Source organism: Myripristis murdjan, chromosome 6 (genome assembly GCF_902150065.1).
Source record: "Myripristis murdjan chromosome 6, fMyrMur1.1, whole genome shotgun sequence".
In the NCBI taxonomy this organism is placed as follows: Eukaryota; Metazoa; Chordata; class Actinopteri; order Holocentriformes; family Holocentridae; genus Myripristis; species Myripristis murdjan.
Genome location: NC_043985.1, coordinates 15,132,094 through 15,148,981, shown reverse-complemented (window position 1 = coordinate 15,148,981; position 16,888 = coordinate 15,132,094). Strand labels below are relative to the sequence as shown.

At 41.2% G+C, this 16,888-nt stretch overlaps 1 long non-coding RNA gene across 1 annotated transcript in view; it reads left to right on the top strand.

Annotated features, from left to right (window-relative positions):
* The first annotated feature begins 485 nt into the window (after positions 1-485).
* Positions 486-16,888, top strand: part of LOC115360577 (uncharacterized) — a 38,525-nt gene continuing 22,122 nt past the window's right edge. The window contains exon 1 of the long non-coding RNA XR_003928350.1: positions 486-509. This is a non-coding gene — a long non-coding RNA (uncharacterized LOC115360577). The remainder of the gene's footprint in view (positions 510-16,888) is intronic.

Sequence of the window (16,888 nt, the reverse complement as noted above, 5' to 3'; positions counted from 1 at the left end):
ATGTTTGCCCTGTGACCCAGACACTACCTGTCTGCTGCCATGGTTACAGGGACAGAGCAAGTTAAGAGGCCTGACTCCAGGGATCACTTTCCCCTGTCTTAACAATCAGGCCTGTGCCCCAGTGGCTGTAAAACTGACCAAACTTCACCCTCACGGCCGAGGGAGCTCTGCTGTGTGCCCCAGTGGCCTTTAAAGGTGTCCTAAGTGCTGTGTAAGGGATTAGACCTGCGCAGCCTAATTGCTCTGGTGTCAGTGTCCGTCCCTTTGTGATCTGGTTCACTTGTAGCGATTAGCTCCCATAAATGAAAGAGCTCAGGGCACACATTTGATACAGCTCTGAAGCGCCTGAACTAAAACACATGTAGGATCAGTGCGCTTTGTCTTCACTTTTGTTACCGGTCATGATGATTCGTGCAGTGGATTGGTCACATGCGCTGATAATGTTTTTCCTTCTGTTTACCATGCAGATGACTGAATGAAGGCACAGCAGAGGCCCTGAAACACTCATTGTGAGTATCATATGTATTTATTATTGTTTGGCGTGCACTGTTAGGAATGTATATATTAGTAAACAACCAAATTGCCTGTATTCCCAAATAAATTACATGAGTGATGAACCTAGTCATTCTGCTAGGCAGGCCATAAGGGGGTGCATCGTTACACCAAAACTCAAAACAGATGCAATACACATATTCATAATGCACATGGCCATCTCACAATGGAATGAATCAACAGCTGTGATCACTCAAAGCAAGTTTTAAAAAAAAAAAAAAATCTAAAAATATATATAAAGATGTCATTAGCTTCAGTTAATTTATCTGATATACCTGCCATGGATGCAGACTTGTCCTGATAGATAGTTTTAAATGCTGATGGGGATGTTATGTGCTTTACATTATTCATTTCTCATGTCCTCTTTTTACGAGTCTTTTCACATGTGGAGCCCTGGAAGACTAATGGGGACATGAATAAAGAATACTTTAGAAAGCTGCTGTGTAACGTGCATGTAATGTTACACAAACGATAAACAGTTGATTGTGCAAATGCGAAAGATGGTTGGCAGTGTATGCAAGTGCTGAGACCTGGGTTCTTCCAAAGGAGGTAGAGCTTGTAAGAACTTAGGAAAACAAATATATCGATGTGTAGATCACACTGGCTCATTTTCCCTGTGTTGAATGACCTTGGAAACAATTGAAAATGTTGACAGGATTTGATTTGCTGCCCACCCCAGGAACCTTGTCTTGACTGGCTGACGAGATTGGTGTTGACATTTTTATTGCCATTTGCTGACTGTTCATTGTTATTTATGCTGCCTTTGATTTAGAAATTATAAGTTGTAGTACCCCACATGGCTTCTTACTTAAGGCAGTGCAATTGGCTGGAGGGCTGAGGGTCAGTATATTCTGGCCCAGATTTTGGTGACTTAGCAGAACCACAAAGGCCTCTCTTATTCTCTCCGTCATGACTTGCAGTCTTACAGGTGTCCACCAGATGCTGCAGGCAGCCTGCACTGTCCTTTGCACGTCATCCAGTAGGGATGTAATATCCACTTCAGAGTGAAGGGTTGGAACTGTTTCCATGGCATTAGGATTAAATGTAATTTTGTTGTGCATCATACAAAATAAGTCTCATTTTAGGCTATTAAGTAGCTTTGATGATTCATCTGTTAGAGAAAGTGGACTGAGAGGGCACTGTGATTGAAGTTGTGTCTTTACTTCAAATGCTTTAATTCAAATATCTGGAGAGCTGGTGAAAGTAGAGGTTTAGTATTAAAATGCTATAGTATGGCGATTATAGCCACTCTTTGGAAGTTCACAGGCACAAAAAAATATTACAACTTCAGGACAATGAATGACACACTAGAAATTTAAGAGCTGCCTAAATGCATATGAATAACTTATGTGCATACACACTATGCTGACAGTGTTATGTATCTCATTGAAAATCCACTCGGGTAAGAGGGAAAAAACGGCTTGTATCTCACATCGAGCAGAGTAACTTAACAGTTAACTTGGGGAACAAAGCCAGCCCTGCCTCAAGGCATGCTGGGAAGCTTGGCTGCCGGTGAAACTGACTGCTAACTTCCAGAGAGCAGCTCCGAAAATCCTTGCTAGGGCTGAGAATGAAGTTTAAAGTAGAACTGAGAAGAGCAACGTAGAGACTGTTGGCTCAGTCTTTTCTTAAAGAAACATTCCTCAACAGTGGAGACGGAAGTATTTGCAATATATAGTTTGGTGCTGTTTAACAGTATACATTAACGGTTCATTTCTTTTTATTTCTTGTTCATCATTTTTTCCAGAATGTTCAAATTATGGTCATGTGATCCAGTTGAACCTTTCACCTCTGTGGTATCAAAGTTTGCAGTAATATTAATTTTAAATGACTGAGAGAAACCAAGGGAAAATATCAGACAAAAGATACATTTGTGGCTGCTCACTTGTACTTGTCAGTTTTTAAACACTTTTGTTTTATTGCATTATGGTTAGATTAGTATTGCAGATTTAAGAACCATTTTGCTCTTAAGTAGCTCTAATGCACATCAAATGCCAATGGTTTGAGTTTTATTTGTGCCACAGTAATTTCCCAGATCATGCACTTGATTAACCACTTGTGGCTCATCAGCTAAATTTTGCTGGCAGCTGACATTAACACTCTTGAGTAGTGATGTAGGAAAAGGAATCAGACTGTGTTAATTAAATTCTATGTCTCAAGACTAAATGAAACATTACAACAGCAGTATTTCTAGTTCCACTGTTCATTTAGTTGACACTTTTATCCGGAGCAATGAGTGAGCAGGAATGGGCTTCTTTGTCTTGGCCAACGGTATTTTTCTTTTATATTATGACTGTTTTGTTTGGGTTGAAACATACATTTCTGGTCATGAAGGGGTCTCCTCTGTCTGTGGTCCTTCTCAAGATTTATTCCATTTCTTGCCCATTATGAAGATTAAATCAGGGGGTGTCATCCGGTTTTGTTTGTTGTAAACTTGTGGGCCTGTAAAGCCTTTTGAGACTGCAAGCAGTGACACTGGGCTTTAAATAAACTTGAACTTGAACTTGGACAGGATGCATTACTGACAAAGAATACACATTTGCTTTTGCAGGGATCAAACCTGTGATTTTTTTTAGTTATGAGATTTTTTTCTTTGACCAGCAGGCCAATCTGCCAGCAGGTAGAAGTTGGTATGGCTAGATAACCTGTGCAGCAGGCCTGATGTTGGCTCAGTTCAAATACCTGTCTTTTATCCAGAACGAGATTCATATGTTCTTTGTAGGGCTTCCATGATACCAGAATTTTGGTAGTTTATACCAGTAGCAGTCAAATTGCATAATTCTAAGTCAAAACCATAACGATAACTGAAATCCATTTCAGCACACACTCCTTTATTTAAACCTTTATGTAAACCTTTAAATGTTGGAGAAACCTTTTGTGTTTCAAGTACATAAGCATACAGGCTGCTTTAGAATAAGAGCACAGAGTTACAAGGGCAACATCAGCCTCAAAGTCTTCAAAAAGGAAACAAAGCATCCCAAAAAAAAAAAAAAAAATAAAAAAGTAAAAAAATTTAAATTAGAGGAGCTGTATGAAATATCCTGCTGTAACATTAGATACAGTGGTATGATTATGTGCTCTCATTTTGATTTTGATTTTAAGTGTGATACAGCCGATACTAAAAACACTAGTATTGGTATTGTTTTAAAAAATGTATATATATTGACTTGATACCTAATTATCAATTCTTGTGACATCCCTAGTTATTTTTTACTCCAGTTATTCTGGGTTTCTAATGTCGTCCACTGTGCAGCTCCACTGGAGCAGCTGGGGGTTAAGTGACTTGCTCAGGGGCATGCTGATGATAGTTGCTGAAGGAGGGGAGAGAGTTTCTCATTCACTCTCTCCACCCAGTTTTTTCCAGCTGGTCCGCAATTCAAACCGATGACATCAGGATGTTTCCCAAATCTCTTGGCTACCGCACTGAGAAGTTGGACATCTTTTCCCATTCAGTGTTTCTTATATCCAGTCCATCAGGACAATATAGAAGCTGAATTTTGTTATTAATTATGTTAGTATTGTCTTAATTGCAGTTTCAGCTGACATGTTGAATTTATTGTGTTGAGAGTGTGTTGACCGCAGCCGTACAGTGTGTGCCAGTCAGGGAAACAGGGGCAATGCCCATTATAGGACTGTGGTGGTGGTCAACTTTGTGCAAGAGAAGCAGCCAAGCCTAGGCTGAATACAGTGGCAGCAGCCTGGAGGGTCCTGAGCCTTCACAGCTCCCTGCTTGGCTCTCACACATTGCACCATTCAGAGCCCAGACCGTATATTCACCCTGCTCTGGGCACCCCACCATTGTGAGAGCGAGCTCATTTGAATAGCCTTCAGGATTTCGAGTGCGAGCATGTCAGAGCTATTTGCATTTGTTCCAGTCTCGGAGGTTTTACAGGTCAATTGGGACAGGTGGGGAAATCGAACATGCCAAGGAGAATTTTCATCTTCATCATCATCTTCATCACCTTCTCCTTTGTTTCACCCAATCTTTGATTTTCCCACTACATCACCAGTCTTGTTTCACCAAGTGTACAAAATATCAGCACCACCTGCTCTGTCTCAGACATAGACTGACCAGATGAATCCAGGTGAAAGCTACAATATGATCCCTTAATGATTTACCTTAAATCCACTTCAGTCATGAAAGGGAGGTGTAGATCAAGGGTAGAAATCACTTTTGAAGGGATTATTTTTTTGAGATAATCCCATATTGAAATCTAATATATGAACATTTATGCCTCTGCACCTGAGAAATGTCGTTATATGTTTTATGTATACAGTCATGAAACAAACATATAGTATAAGCCCCCCTCTGGACATGGTGATTATGTGTAGCCCATATGCATGTTGAATATATATGTGTAACTTATGTGCACATAGGAACGCAACATATTGTCCTTATATGGTCACATATGTGTACTCATAACTGCTCAACATCATATGACAGTGACAGCTGGTGACTCCACAACGCTTGTGTATGTAATATATCTTAAACTTACAGTATATTCATATATGAAAATGTTTCATATATGGGCCTTTAATGTGGACATATAGTCCATATATAGAAATCTCCTATATTACATTTCCATATGGGGCATCTGATATCTAGATGTTATTTGAGATAGAAGACAGTTAAACTTGGCATTACCTCCACATATAAGTAAATATGTTGACCTGCCAGTGTTTTAGGTGCAAAATCAGATGTTTATCCCTTTTTTCTGGGGTTAAAAATTAAATGTAAGTCAACGTCATTTTATGTCAAGTGTTCGACTGTGTAATCAAATTGATTTGATAGCTGCTGTTTGCAGCCCCTCCCACTCCCTGTCCGCCACTGCTCTCTGCCCACTTCATTGCTGTTTTCGAACTGGTGTCCTAGGTAAAGAGGGACTGAAAAGAAAAGGGGGATACCATCAGCCATTAGACAAGCATTAATCATGGAAAACACTGGGAATGTCGTCCTAATACTTTGTATTAATCTGCATCTAAACCCCATTCCTCAATCCCTCCACCTCAGACAAGCTATATTTCTGTCCCTCTCCCTCTCCATTTTTTTTCTCTCCCACTCGATCTCCCTCTCCCCCGTTTTGATTAAGGGGCAGAAATACCTTTGTTGGCATATAGGGTAGCAGCTGGGGAGCAGATAGAGGAGAGTGGGGTGAGTGCCAGCCTGTCATTCCTAGCCTGCTGGCAGGCAGACTGCAGGCGGGCCGGCCATGGGTTAGGGCAGAGCCAGCAAACCAAGACATCACTCAGACAAAAACACCTAATCACTTTAATTAGCCTAAGCCTACCTTGTTGGGCTTTCTATCAGGTCTGCATGTGTGTGTATGTGTGTGTGTGTGTGTGTGTGTGTGTGTGTGTGTGTGTGTGTGTGCATGTGTGCACGCATGCACGCATGCGCGCACTGGCGTTTATCAAGGTTTATCAAGTTGTTTTCTTGAATTGAAATGTCATTTTCATAATATTCATGGACTGATTTGCCTTATTTTGCCTTGTTTCAACACATTTATATTGAAAAACATATTTGATATAAGTGTAATTACTTGGTTAATGCAAGTGAAAAACAGTAGCATGAGATTCTCTCATAGTTCAGTCTCTATGTTTTGTTGTGGTTACAGTGTGGCTAAATTACCTCCTCAGATCAGCTTGTGTAGTGGCCTTGGGTTTCTGAGGCAAAGCAGATTAATTTATATTATCATGTTATCACATATGTTAACATTATAAGGTAAAGTTAGGAGGAAGAAGAACAAGGACAACTTCACAGAAAAATGTGCATTTGCCATATTTACTATTTTACTATAACACATACACATATTTGTCTCTCTGCCTGTGCTGCCTTTGCTTTCTTGTGTCTACATCCAAGCTTGCTCACATCTTGCTGTATGTTGAGCATTTTCAGTCCGGTGCAAGAGTATCTCCTAAGAATGGATATGGCCTCGTGTGAAGGGGTTAATGTGCCTGAGTGTCAGTGTTGGGGGTGTTGTCCATCTGTCCATTGGTGAAAAGGGCCATATGACTCGGTGAGCTGGCAGGACAGGGGCTCTGATGTTGAGATGTCCTGGTCAGTGGGAGGAGGCCGCTTGAAGGATGTGACGTCTTCTCAGCAGACGGGATGTCAGTGGGAGTCAACCTGTCTTCCTGGGGTGACATAGTTCCAGGATAGCACAGAAACATTTACATTTATATTTTAGATATGAGCTGACACTGTCCAGAGCAACTGTAAAAACATTTTTTTTAACAAAAACAAAAAAAAGGTGAAATTCAGAGATTGCTAACATAACAGAAACCAACAGTATTGGAGTAGTATAGGGGTCAAAGCCACAACACCCGGATAACAGACAGTAGAAAATACTGTAACTGACAATTTGACATGGCAGAGACATCCAGAGAAGCACACAAGATCTGACATTAAATGTCATTCTGTCACCTTGATCAGCCATATGAATTATCCCTGTGCTAGCCACTTGACAGTGCAAATATGGCTCAGTGATAGCGTAACCATATCAAAAATATTTTCACTTTGTTCAAACTGTTAGGGGTCTAAAAATTAGAGTCACCTTGTAGGACATGAAACTTTGAGGCACACAATTCCCCTTTGTGGCCAACTGTACCCATGTACAACTCCAGGGTGGTTTAAGCAAACACCTACTATTACGTGCAAATACTTTGTGACCCTGGCTGATAGACAGTAGATGGTGCTCTCTGGGAGATCTCAGTAGGGTTACCAGGCTCCATATCCTCCTAGCAGGCCTTGTGGCTCCTCCTCCCCAGTGTCTGAACCTGGCAGGACCAGGGCAGCTTGGTTCTCCTTTACCACGCCCCCCCACCCCCCCACCCCCCACTAGACACAGTGATGGCACTCAGTGCCAGAGACACCCCTCCCCTCTCCTCCCCTCCCTCCCTTCCCTCTCTGCCGCAGGCAGACCCAGGCATGGGATCTCCATCTGTGCACAAAGGAGCCTCCTCTATCTGCATACGCTGCACATAAAAGGGCCTTTTGTCATGAGCTCCGCACACATGACCGTCCGCCTTTCACCCCGCTGAAAAAAAGATCACTCTCTCCAGCAACCCAACCCCACCCCCCCATCCCCGCCAGAGTTTCGTCTGTAGAGAGAAGAGAGAGACAGAGAGAGAGAGAGGGGGAGAGAGAGAGAGGGAGAGAGTGAGAGAGAGGGAGAGAGAGAGAGAGAGAGAGAGAGAGAGAGAGAGAGAGAGAGAGAGAGAGATCCACTCTGAACTTTGTCAAATAGGGACAAGCATCAGTTGGGGCTGTCTACATCACTGCTGTCCCTTTTTTCCCTTTTTTCATTTCCCCTTTTCGTGTCTGGCTTGTCTTTTTCTGTCTGCTGGTGTCCTTGTGTGCACTCTCTGTGATCAATGCATTACAGCATCTCCCATACTGAAATATGAATGTGCTCTCAATTTTGCTGTCTCCCTTCCTTTCTTCAGTTGCTGACATTTAAGGGGCATTAGTGGTTGGTTCTGTGCCAGGTTACCCCCCACCCCATCCCCCCTCACACACCCACACACCCACACTCACACACACACACACACACACACACATACACACACACACACACACACACACACACACACACACACACACACACACACACTCCCCCATTACAGAGGCACAGGCTCAATTGACAGCAGTCCGAGAGCTGATGCTTTCTCTCCTTCTCATTTCGGTGCCTCCTGCCTTTTAACCCCTTTGCCCCATGCTGCTTTGCAGCATGGGGCAAAGAGAGGTATCTGTGATGTGGAGAGATAATGATAAAAATTCTCTGTAGGCATAAGAACAGTGTCAAGATGAGACAAGGTGGATTTCTCCAAGGTTGTGAGACGAATGGGCTGCATGCCATTTTGGCTCCGAACGATGACAGATATTGGTGTTGAGGGATATGGTGGAGTCAGGGTGGGGACGGAGCAAAGATACAGAGACTGGCTAATACACACTGTCAAGTGCATGGGTGCTGCCACAAAAACGCTTTCCTCAGCGTTTCCTTTGAAACGCACACGGCCCTGATGCCTTGCTCCCGGCCAAACGAGTGTGGATTTTGGAAAGCCCTCCAGCTCATCTTGCTGTCGCTGCACACAGGCCTGTGGCGGGACAGAAGGATAAGATTGACTTCTCCCTCCACTGCCATGTCCTCTGTGTGACCCCCCTCCCTCCCTTGGCTGGTGTGAGAGGTCAGGTGCTGTCATGTCGCAGTTTCCCCCTGGGCTGTCCACACCTTTTGCCTGATGATGATGGGTGGACCAGGCCTTTGTCGCGCACAGCCTGGTCAAAAGGCTTTAGCATATGCAGAGTGTGTGTGCATAATTCACACACAGGGACTCTGAAGCGCAGTAAATATATTTCAAAGGAATTTGGCACCAATAAACTGTAATAGGGTGGGTGTGTAAACACTTAATCTGTGGCAATGATCACACGGAGCAGGACTACTTTTTTCCCCTCAGAAGTTAGCAACATGAGACATGTATAGTGTTGGCACTAAAAGTATTTTCTTTGAAATTTGTAGCACGTATTAAACATATAATATGTATTTTGTTTTTTGTAAAAATAATAATATTTTACAGGAATTGAAAAAGCCACTAAATTTACAGAAATAGCCCTCTGAGTAATAAAACCTGTGTTTATGCAGCTGTCCCCTGAAACACTGCTTTTCTCCCACATAGATAAGTATCCTTTTGCTAATAACATTCGGCACATCAGTTACAGTCTGTTGCCTAAGTGGAATTTAACTTATCGGTTGGTTTGCTTTTTCAGATCATTTTCAAATCTCTGTCAATATCGTTTCCCTTTAAAAGCAGTCTATACATATACAGGATTAGCTTTTGAGATATATACTCTGGGCTGCACATGTTTTTTTGTTTTTTTTTGGTGTAAAGAAAGTTTTCCAACAGATACCAAACTTTGTTCAATGGCATCACTGAACTGGAGCTGCATGTAGAATGTTTCTTACCCCATTTGTCAGAGTCTTTGATCAGTGCTAGTTTGTGTCAGAGTTAACTTTATCGTGGGTCCTGAGAAGAGAAAAAGTGCCAAGAAGTCGGTTGCTCTGTAGTATGGAGAAAGCATGAGGAGGAGAACATGTTATGAAATGGATAAAGCGTATTAGGTGCATGTTTATCTGTACTCAGTTGACCAGGGATGCTATAGAGAGAGTGTAAAATAACAAAACAGCATGCGGAAAGTGTGTGTGTAGTAGTGAACAACTGAGTGTGTATGGCTTAGCTGCTGGACTCCTGGCGGCTCTGCTGTGCCGACACAGGCGTTGTGACGTGGCCCCTAAAATGCCAGGCCTGCCTGCTCTTGGCTTGGTGTTGAGGAATAATAAAACAGAATGGCTCAGGCTGTTTAAAGTAGGCATTAGCAGCCCTCAGGGGAAAAATGCAGAGGGGGAGTTCAGGTATGTAAACGCCCGGCACAGGCTAGCCAAGTGGACAGAAAAGGAGAATTTACTTTTTTTTTTTTTTTTTTTTAACTTTTTTTTCTTTTCTTTTTTTTTTTTATTGTTACGCACCACCGAATCTGGAGAATTTGTCCTAGTACCTCAGTTAATGTTTCTGCTTTGGATCAATATGTCCACAGTGAGGTTTAGATAGCACCATACAAGTTCTCATAATCTAAAACTGAAATTATACAGGGGTTACATTGAATTGTAATATCCGGATGTTAAATTCACAATATACACTAATTTCCATCAAAATATGTATTTTGATCAATACTAGGGAAGTTTTTAAATATCATCGATTCTGTATTTTGTTGCCTCTGACCTTACACAGTAAAATATACATATGCATTCTGCTGCTAGAATGAAGTTTTTGCTTAGAATCTCACTGAAAATGGAGCTCTTCAAGCTGTGACAGTATAAATTCAGTCAGCCATCCTGACTTATTTCAGTGTCTGATTTTTAGTACTGCAATATCAGAGGACTGAGGAAATGCTGAAAAAAATGTAATGGAATGTAATGGAAATAAGTAATATTTCACTTAAAAATGAACGTCTACACCGTGAGTACAATATGAGGATTGTCCTAATATTGAGTTACACCTTTTCACCAGCCCACGGCTCAGTTGTCTCTAGGCATAAAAAACCTTGTTTAATTCATCCTTGCTCTCACATCTATATCTTCTAGTTTGAACTCAGTTTAATAAGCAAAATCATTAAAAGAACATATTTTAAATGGCTGTCTTTTTTTTTTATAGAAAAAGTAGGTGGTCTTGTCATATTTTACACTCCATATAAATCTTGTTTACAGCCCTTTAATTTGAATTGGCTATCACTTTTATTGATATCATTGTTTTGATGTGGATTTCTTGCATAAACTGCCCTAGTTTGATGCTGCCATAGCAAAGCTGCCCCGGTCCTGGACAATGTGTTTGGCTGTTGAGGGGCTGCCAGAAGTAGTCGTTAGTTACAGTTAGGGTGCGTCCCTTTTTGGAAAGGTTGCACTCCGAGGTCTGATATCGAATAGGGTCCATATTTTTCTGCTTGTTCCCAGGAGAAGCTCTCTCTCTTTCCATCCTTTTCTCCCTGTCTCTCTTTTCCTTCCTTTTCTTCTTCCAGAGTCCTAGGGGAAACAGTAAGGTGAGTGAAATCCACATTAAAAAAATATAGCCTGCATGTCTTTTTTCTTGTTAAGATTAACAGATACGCTACATTCGGACCATGTATAATCTCGGTTATTTCAGACTATAGCTCTAAAATGATTGAAAGCACTGCTCAAATAATGAGTTCAGATTTTTTTTTGTTTGTGTTTAAATGTATGAAACGTGAAGGCAGCAGATCAAAAACTAACCAATGCATGTTTAGCAAATGTAAAATCAATGCTTTGCTTTGCGCTTTGAGATTAGAGTAGCACAGTGTAAGACATTTCACTGGAACATCAAGAAATCGATTGAACTTAATTTCAGCATAACAAAAACACGTTAATCAAGCGCTGTAATTCAGGCTCTGGCAAACAGTTAACTAATTTTGAAATGCCCCACATGTTCTGAAATATGGTATTCAGTGATCAGAAGATATGGTCCTGGGGGGGAAAAAGCCATTTATGCTGGCCTCAGTGATAAGAATATAATATATAAAGTTAATAGCCATGACAACAAACTGTTATAATTTATGTTCATATCGAAATGTTAATGGCTATACTTGAAGATACAAACATGTAATTAAGATAAAAATGAGCTCTTTCAAAACATGTTCATATGTAATTTACACTGGATAAACTCACTTATACCGTAGCAAAATTATTAATTTAAGTTAAAAGCTTTAAAAGTAAATATAAAACACACATTTTGCAAATTTGACCCTATAATTACTTTTAACTCTCATGGTGTGCGTCTGGCTGTAGAACAAAAAAAAAAGTTGTACTTTATTAGCTTGAAATCAATTTTTTTGGAGATGACACATTTTTATGCCCCAGTGCAGTGATACATAATTTTGCTACAAAAATAAATACAATGGTTAAAATAAGATGCAATTAATAAAACTCCTGAAACTTCTGCCTAAATGAAAAAAAAAATCCTTTCACATGAGGTAATGATTGTATTTTTTTTTTTGTTGTTGTTAACCATTCATTCTTTCTTGCACCCTAAGACAAAGTTAAGATGGAAAAAATGGGTAAATATAACATGTAGTCTATCTCTGTATATCCCCAGTAAATTATAACTTCACATTGTTTTCAAATGGCTTTTTTTTAATGATACAGGTGGACAACTCTTCATTCAAAAGGCATTTAGGTCAGTTGTGAATAATGGTTTTCAATAGCTTTTCAGCCTAATTACACATTTTAAAAAGTGCAGTATTTTAAGAAGCTCGTTTAGAGCAAAACAAATTTATTTTTTCTTGTAAAAAATGTTATTTTTATTTCTTTACTTATTTTTTGCCTGTGGTCCATTATGCATTCTCTTGTTAAATTATATATTCCTGAAAGGGCTCCGAATTGAATGCATACAAGTTTTACCTGTTCGGACATTTGGAGAAAACATGTATAAAATTCATTTTCAAATTTTATCCCTTGACCTTGACCTTGAGAAAATGCTGTATCAAAAAGCAATCACCATTAGATGTGTGAAATTCTGCCACTGTATTGCTCTTGTCAGATTGAAGAGGGAAAACGCGGGTGATCTCATTTCGAGTGCTAACTTGTAAGAAAAGAGATGTGAATCATGTCTGATTTGAATGTAGACTGTGATTTTGCTCTTTCTGGACACGTAGGGTTAAGCTGGCTTTGCTCGATGCCATTTTACTTTTACCTCTGTCTTGACGCACAAGCCCTGATTGAATAGCAAAATAGAAAGTTTTCGAGCAAAATGTCGGCTGCTTGCTTTTCATCATACAATATTATCTGGGACATCAATACTGCGCATGTCTTGCGTCCACCATTTTGTGATCAGAACTTTATCCACATGCCCCCATTTTATGAACTTTGGTACAACACGTACTTTGAATTCAGTCGTCTCAAAATTGATTTATTTAAAGGCTCCTTAATTACTATTAAGAAATTATATTTATTTGTAATTATTGCTCGGTTTAATTTCAAATACATATATAATGCTCAGTTTGCTGATGTGACTGAAGCTCCCTTTTTGAATTTCAGACATGAGCAAGAGTTCAAAAGAATTGCAAATACTGTGCAGTGATTCTATCACTTTATTTTTAAACAGGTTTTTCTTTTTTAAGCTGAGCCTCACCCGGTTGTGATACTTTTCTTGTCAATTGGCAAGTGTATACGTGTCTGTGTGCGTGTGCGTGTGCGTGTGCGTGTGTGTGTGTGTGTGTGTGTGTGTGTGTGTGTGTGTGTGTGTGGAGAGAGAGAGCAGAAAGTGACGGTCACAGTCGGCTGCCTAAGGTGACGGGCAGGGTCAAAGGTCAGGTTGTGTTAATAAGATGTGATGTGTTACCCTGGGACCTCAGTCCCATGGGGGATAACCCCCTAATCGGCATTAGTTAATGTGTTAGTAATCTTTACCTTCTTAAAGCAAACAGCAGTGGAACATTCAATGGGCCTGCTTGGCCTCCCGTGTAACGCTTTTGACCCCGGGGTCATGGCCTTTGTTCCCTGCTCGATGGGGAGTGCCCTCAGAGGTCTCGGGTGTAATAGAGAAGTTGTTTAGACACGTGCGGGGCTTAAGCAAGACCACCTCATCGACTTTGCTCCTGCTCCTGGAGAGGGGGCAAAAAGTCTTTCATCCTGGCGTAGGGCTGCTCTTGTGGTTAGCTTTTATCCCCCTTGAATCAGTCCCTTAGAATATCAGTTGTTTCTATGTGCTGCATATCATGTCTGGTATGTCGATGTAGTAGTGGTGGTTGCTGACCAAGCACAGAAGCAGCACCCCCATCGCCCACCTCCTCACCATCCCCTCCACCCTTCACCCCCCTTGATGGTTGCAAATGACCGAGCACAGATCTTGTTTGTCTTTGTGGATCCCCTGCCTCGTGCAATTTTATATTCCTCCTGCTCTCCTCACTGCTTCCTGTAGCTCTAGACGCAATAGAAAAACAAGCACTGTCTTAATTACGTGGACTTGCTCTCCTTAGGTGACCTCAGTGTAATACCCAGTGTTCAGAATGTCAGCATGGCTGAAAAATGTATATTTAGATACCATGGGACACTAAAATATATGTATTTAGTATATTTAGCAGGCCACAGCAGGCTATAGCTCACATAGAGGCCTCAAGGTCATTCAGTATGAATGTGGGGAAATGAAACTATTCAAGGCCCTCATATCAACATAATTATTTAACCATAATATATATATGTATGTATATGTATATATTCGTTATATTAGTGTATTAGTATATATATTAGTATATATACTGTATATATATGCTCTTAGAATTAAATTATATCTTCTTACAATTTTGAACAATTTTGACTGAACCCTACTTGTACTGTATGTATGCTCGTTCTTAGATAGGACGAAAGTTGCTATTATGAATTTCTGTGGTATGTGTGTGTGTGTGTGTGTATTGGTAGCCTTTTAAAGCCTAAAAAAATATTATGGCTTGCCAATTAAGTTTCCTTTTGAAAATCACAGTGTAATGTCGTTAGGCAGAGTCGACATGGCGCCGTCTGCCATTTTGTTTCACATCTTTTTATCAGTTGGCCTGAACGACCGATTCTGTATCATAGAAACGCAGCAGACATGTAGAGGAGAAGCTGTGCCTTCTCCCTGCTTTAAATAGTCCTTTCAAACATGGTTCAAACAGGTACAGAAAAAAAAAATCCTACCAATGGCTCAAAAACAATTTCACAAAAGTATTTAATCTTCAAATTATTTACTTAATTCAGAAAAGTAACTTAGAGACTGTGTAAGTTACTTAAAATACAGCAAAGTGTAATTACCGTTATACAATGTGATCAATTATTGGGAAATGCAGCCTCAGTACAGAGGGGTGATATAGGGGAGCATTGTGGTAAAAGTTGGCAGGCCACCCAAAACCAAAACTGTATCCTCAAGTGAACTTTTTGCCATGCAAAGTGCAGTATGCACACTAAGCATAATTGCAGTCTCTCTCTGAAGCAGCTATCAGTTCAATACTTGTATAATCCTCCAACTTATTCCCAAATAAGGACTGTTAACACATACCTATTATATGTAGGCAGCTTTATACGTTGAAGCCATAATGAAGACATGGGTTTCTCAATTGGCTAAAACGCATGGCGAGATGTGACGTACAGCTCCACTCCTAATAGGATTTTATAGCTCATGCCAATGCAGACACCCGAACCGAGCTCGTATCTCATTTAGAGAAAGAGAATAGGGAACAAATAAACTGCAATCCTGCTCTCTCTGCACTTGGTCTGCACTATAACTAAGTGTAAACAATGCTCGCGTTTTGCTCTGACTGGCTCCACATCCTTTGTGTTTGGCCACCTGTTTTTCTTTTTTCTTTTTTTTTTTTTTCTTTTTTTAGTGAAACCTGTCAAGCAGCGAGGAGTGAAGAGGGGAGAATGGTTGTTGTGCAGAGTCCAGGCTCTGTGCTGCTCTAGCGAGGAAGAGAGCCGGCGAGGAACGGCGTGGTGGCCGTGCTATGAAAGCACCCCTCATAAACTGTACAGCCCAGCCTGAAGCAGTAGCAGCCATGTTAGACAAATCTGTGTGAGCCTGAGCCCCTCTAATAACGCAATGCCCTCCGCAAACGGACAGAAAGTTTTCACAGAGTAATAGCAAGAAAAGTTTTACTCCCACCTTTTTTCCTCTCTCTCTCTCCCTCTGCTAGGCATGCAGTTCTCTCCTCCCCTCTTTAGTTCTCAGCAGTTTATAGAGAAGAAATGGCAATCAAAACAGATCCACAGCAAGAGATAAAGTTTACAGATCCCCTTTCTCCTTTGCTTTCTTTCTTTTTAGAGCTCCTGTACTTCAGGGCAGAAGGGGGAAAAAGTTTAAGCCACGAGCTCAGCCTTTGCAGTTTTTTGGAACCAGAGCCAAAAGAGGCAGGAAGTTGTTTTACAATAGCGTTACAGTAATCTGCCACAAATGGAAAAAGCCAAATGCTGATCACCGAGTAGAGAAGGTGGCAGAACAGAGGCAGAGAGAGGGAGGGACAGAGGGGGAGAGAAAGAGAGCTGGCGAATGTGTGAGAGAGGCAGACTTTAAAGCAAAGAATAATCAATATAAACTAAGATGGTGGAAGCAGGCGCGCTCTCCCTCTCTCTCTCTCTCTTTCTCTCTTTCTCTCTCTATCTCTCTTTCTCTCCCTCTCTCTCCCCCCTCCCCCCCCGAATCATTAGATATGCTCTTTTTTTTTGGCAAATCAGAGATGCGGTCAGAACAAATTATTTAGCCTGTCACGTAATTCTTTATCCCTCCTCCATTTTATACGGGACAAGTCAGCCTTGCTTGGGTTTCCCTCTCTAAATTGTCTCTGAACTGTTGAATGCGCCTTACTGGGCAAGTGGCAGCTGTTTTTCCTCGAGGAAAAGCAGCAAAGTCTCACCCAAAATGCTTATCAGCATTTTGACTTGGTGCCAGCTTCAGCCTCAGCGTTCAGCCTCGCTTTGTGACAGAGCCCGAGCTAGGAGGAGGGTCCTAGCCGTGCGCTCTTTGCCACATGTTACTGAAATAAACGCTCTGGAAGCTTATCTTTTTCCTGTGTGTGTGCCTCTGGTCTATTCTCTGCATTCACACCAGTCACTGTGGCATGCTAAAGAGTTAATGCACTCAGAGAGTCTGTGCGCCTTTTAGAATGTGCTCCCGGGACTGTTGCAGCGACAACAGACGCACTACAGTAAGAGATAAGGTTAATAATTCAACCGGCTCTCAGGAGCGTTGCATATTTCAAGGATTCTTCGGCAGGGCAGTCCACTCTCAGGGAGTGTGTGTGCTC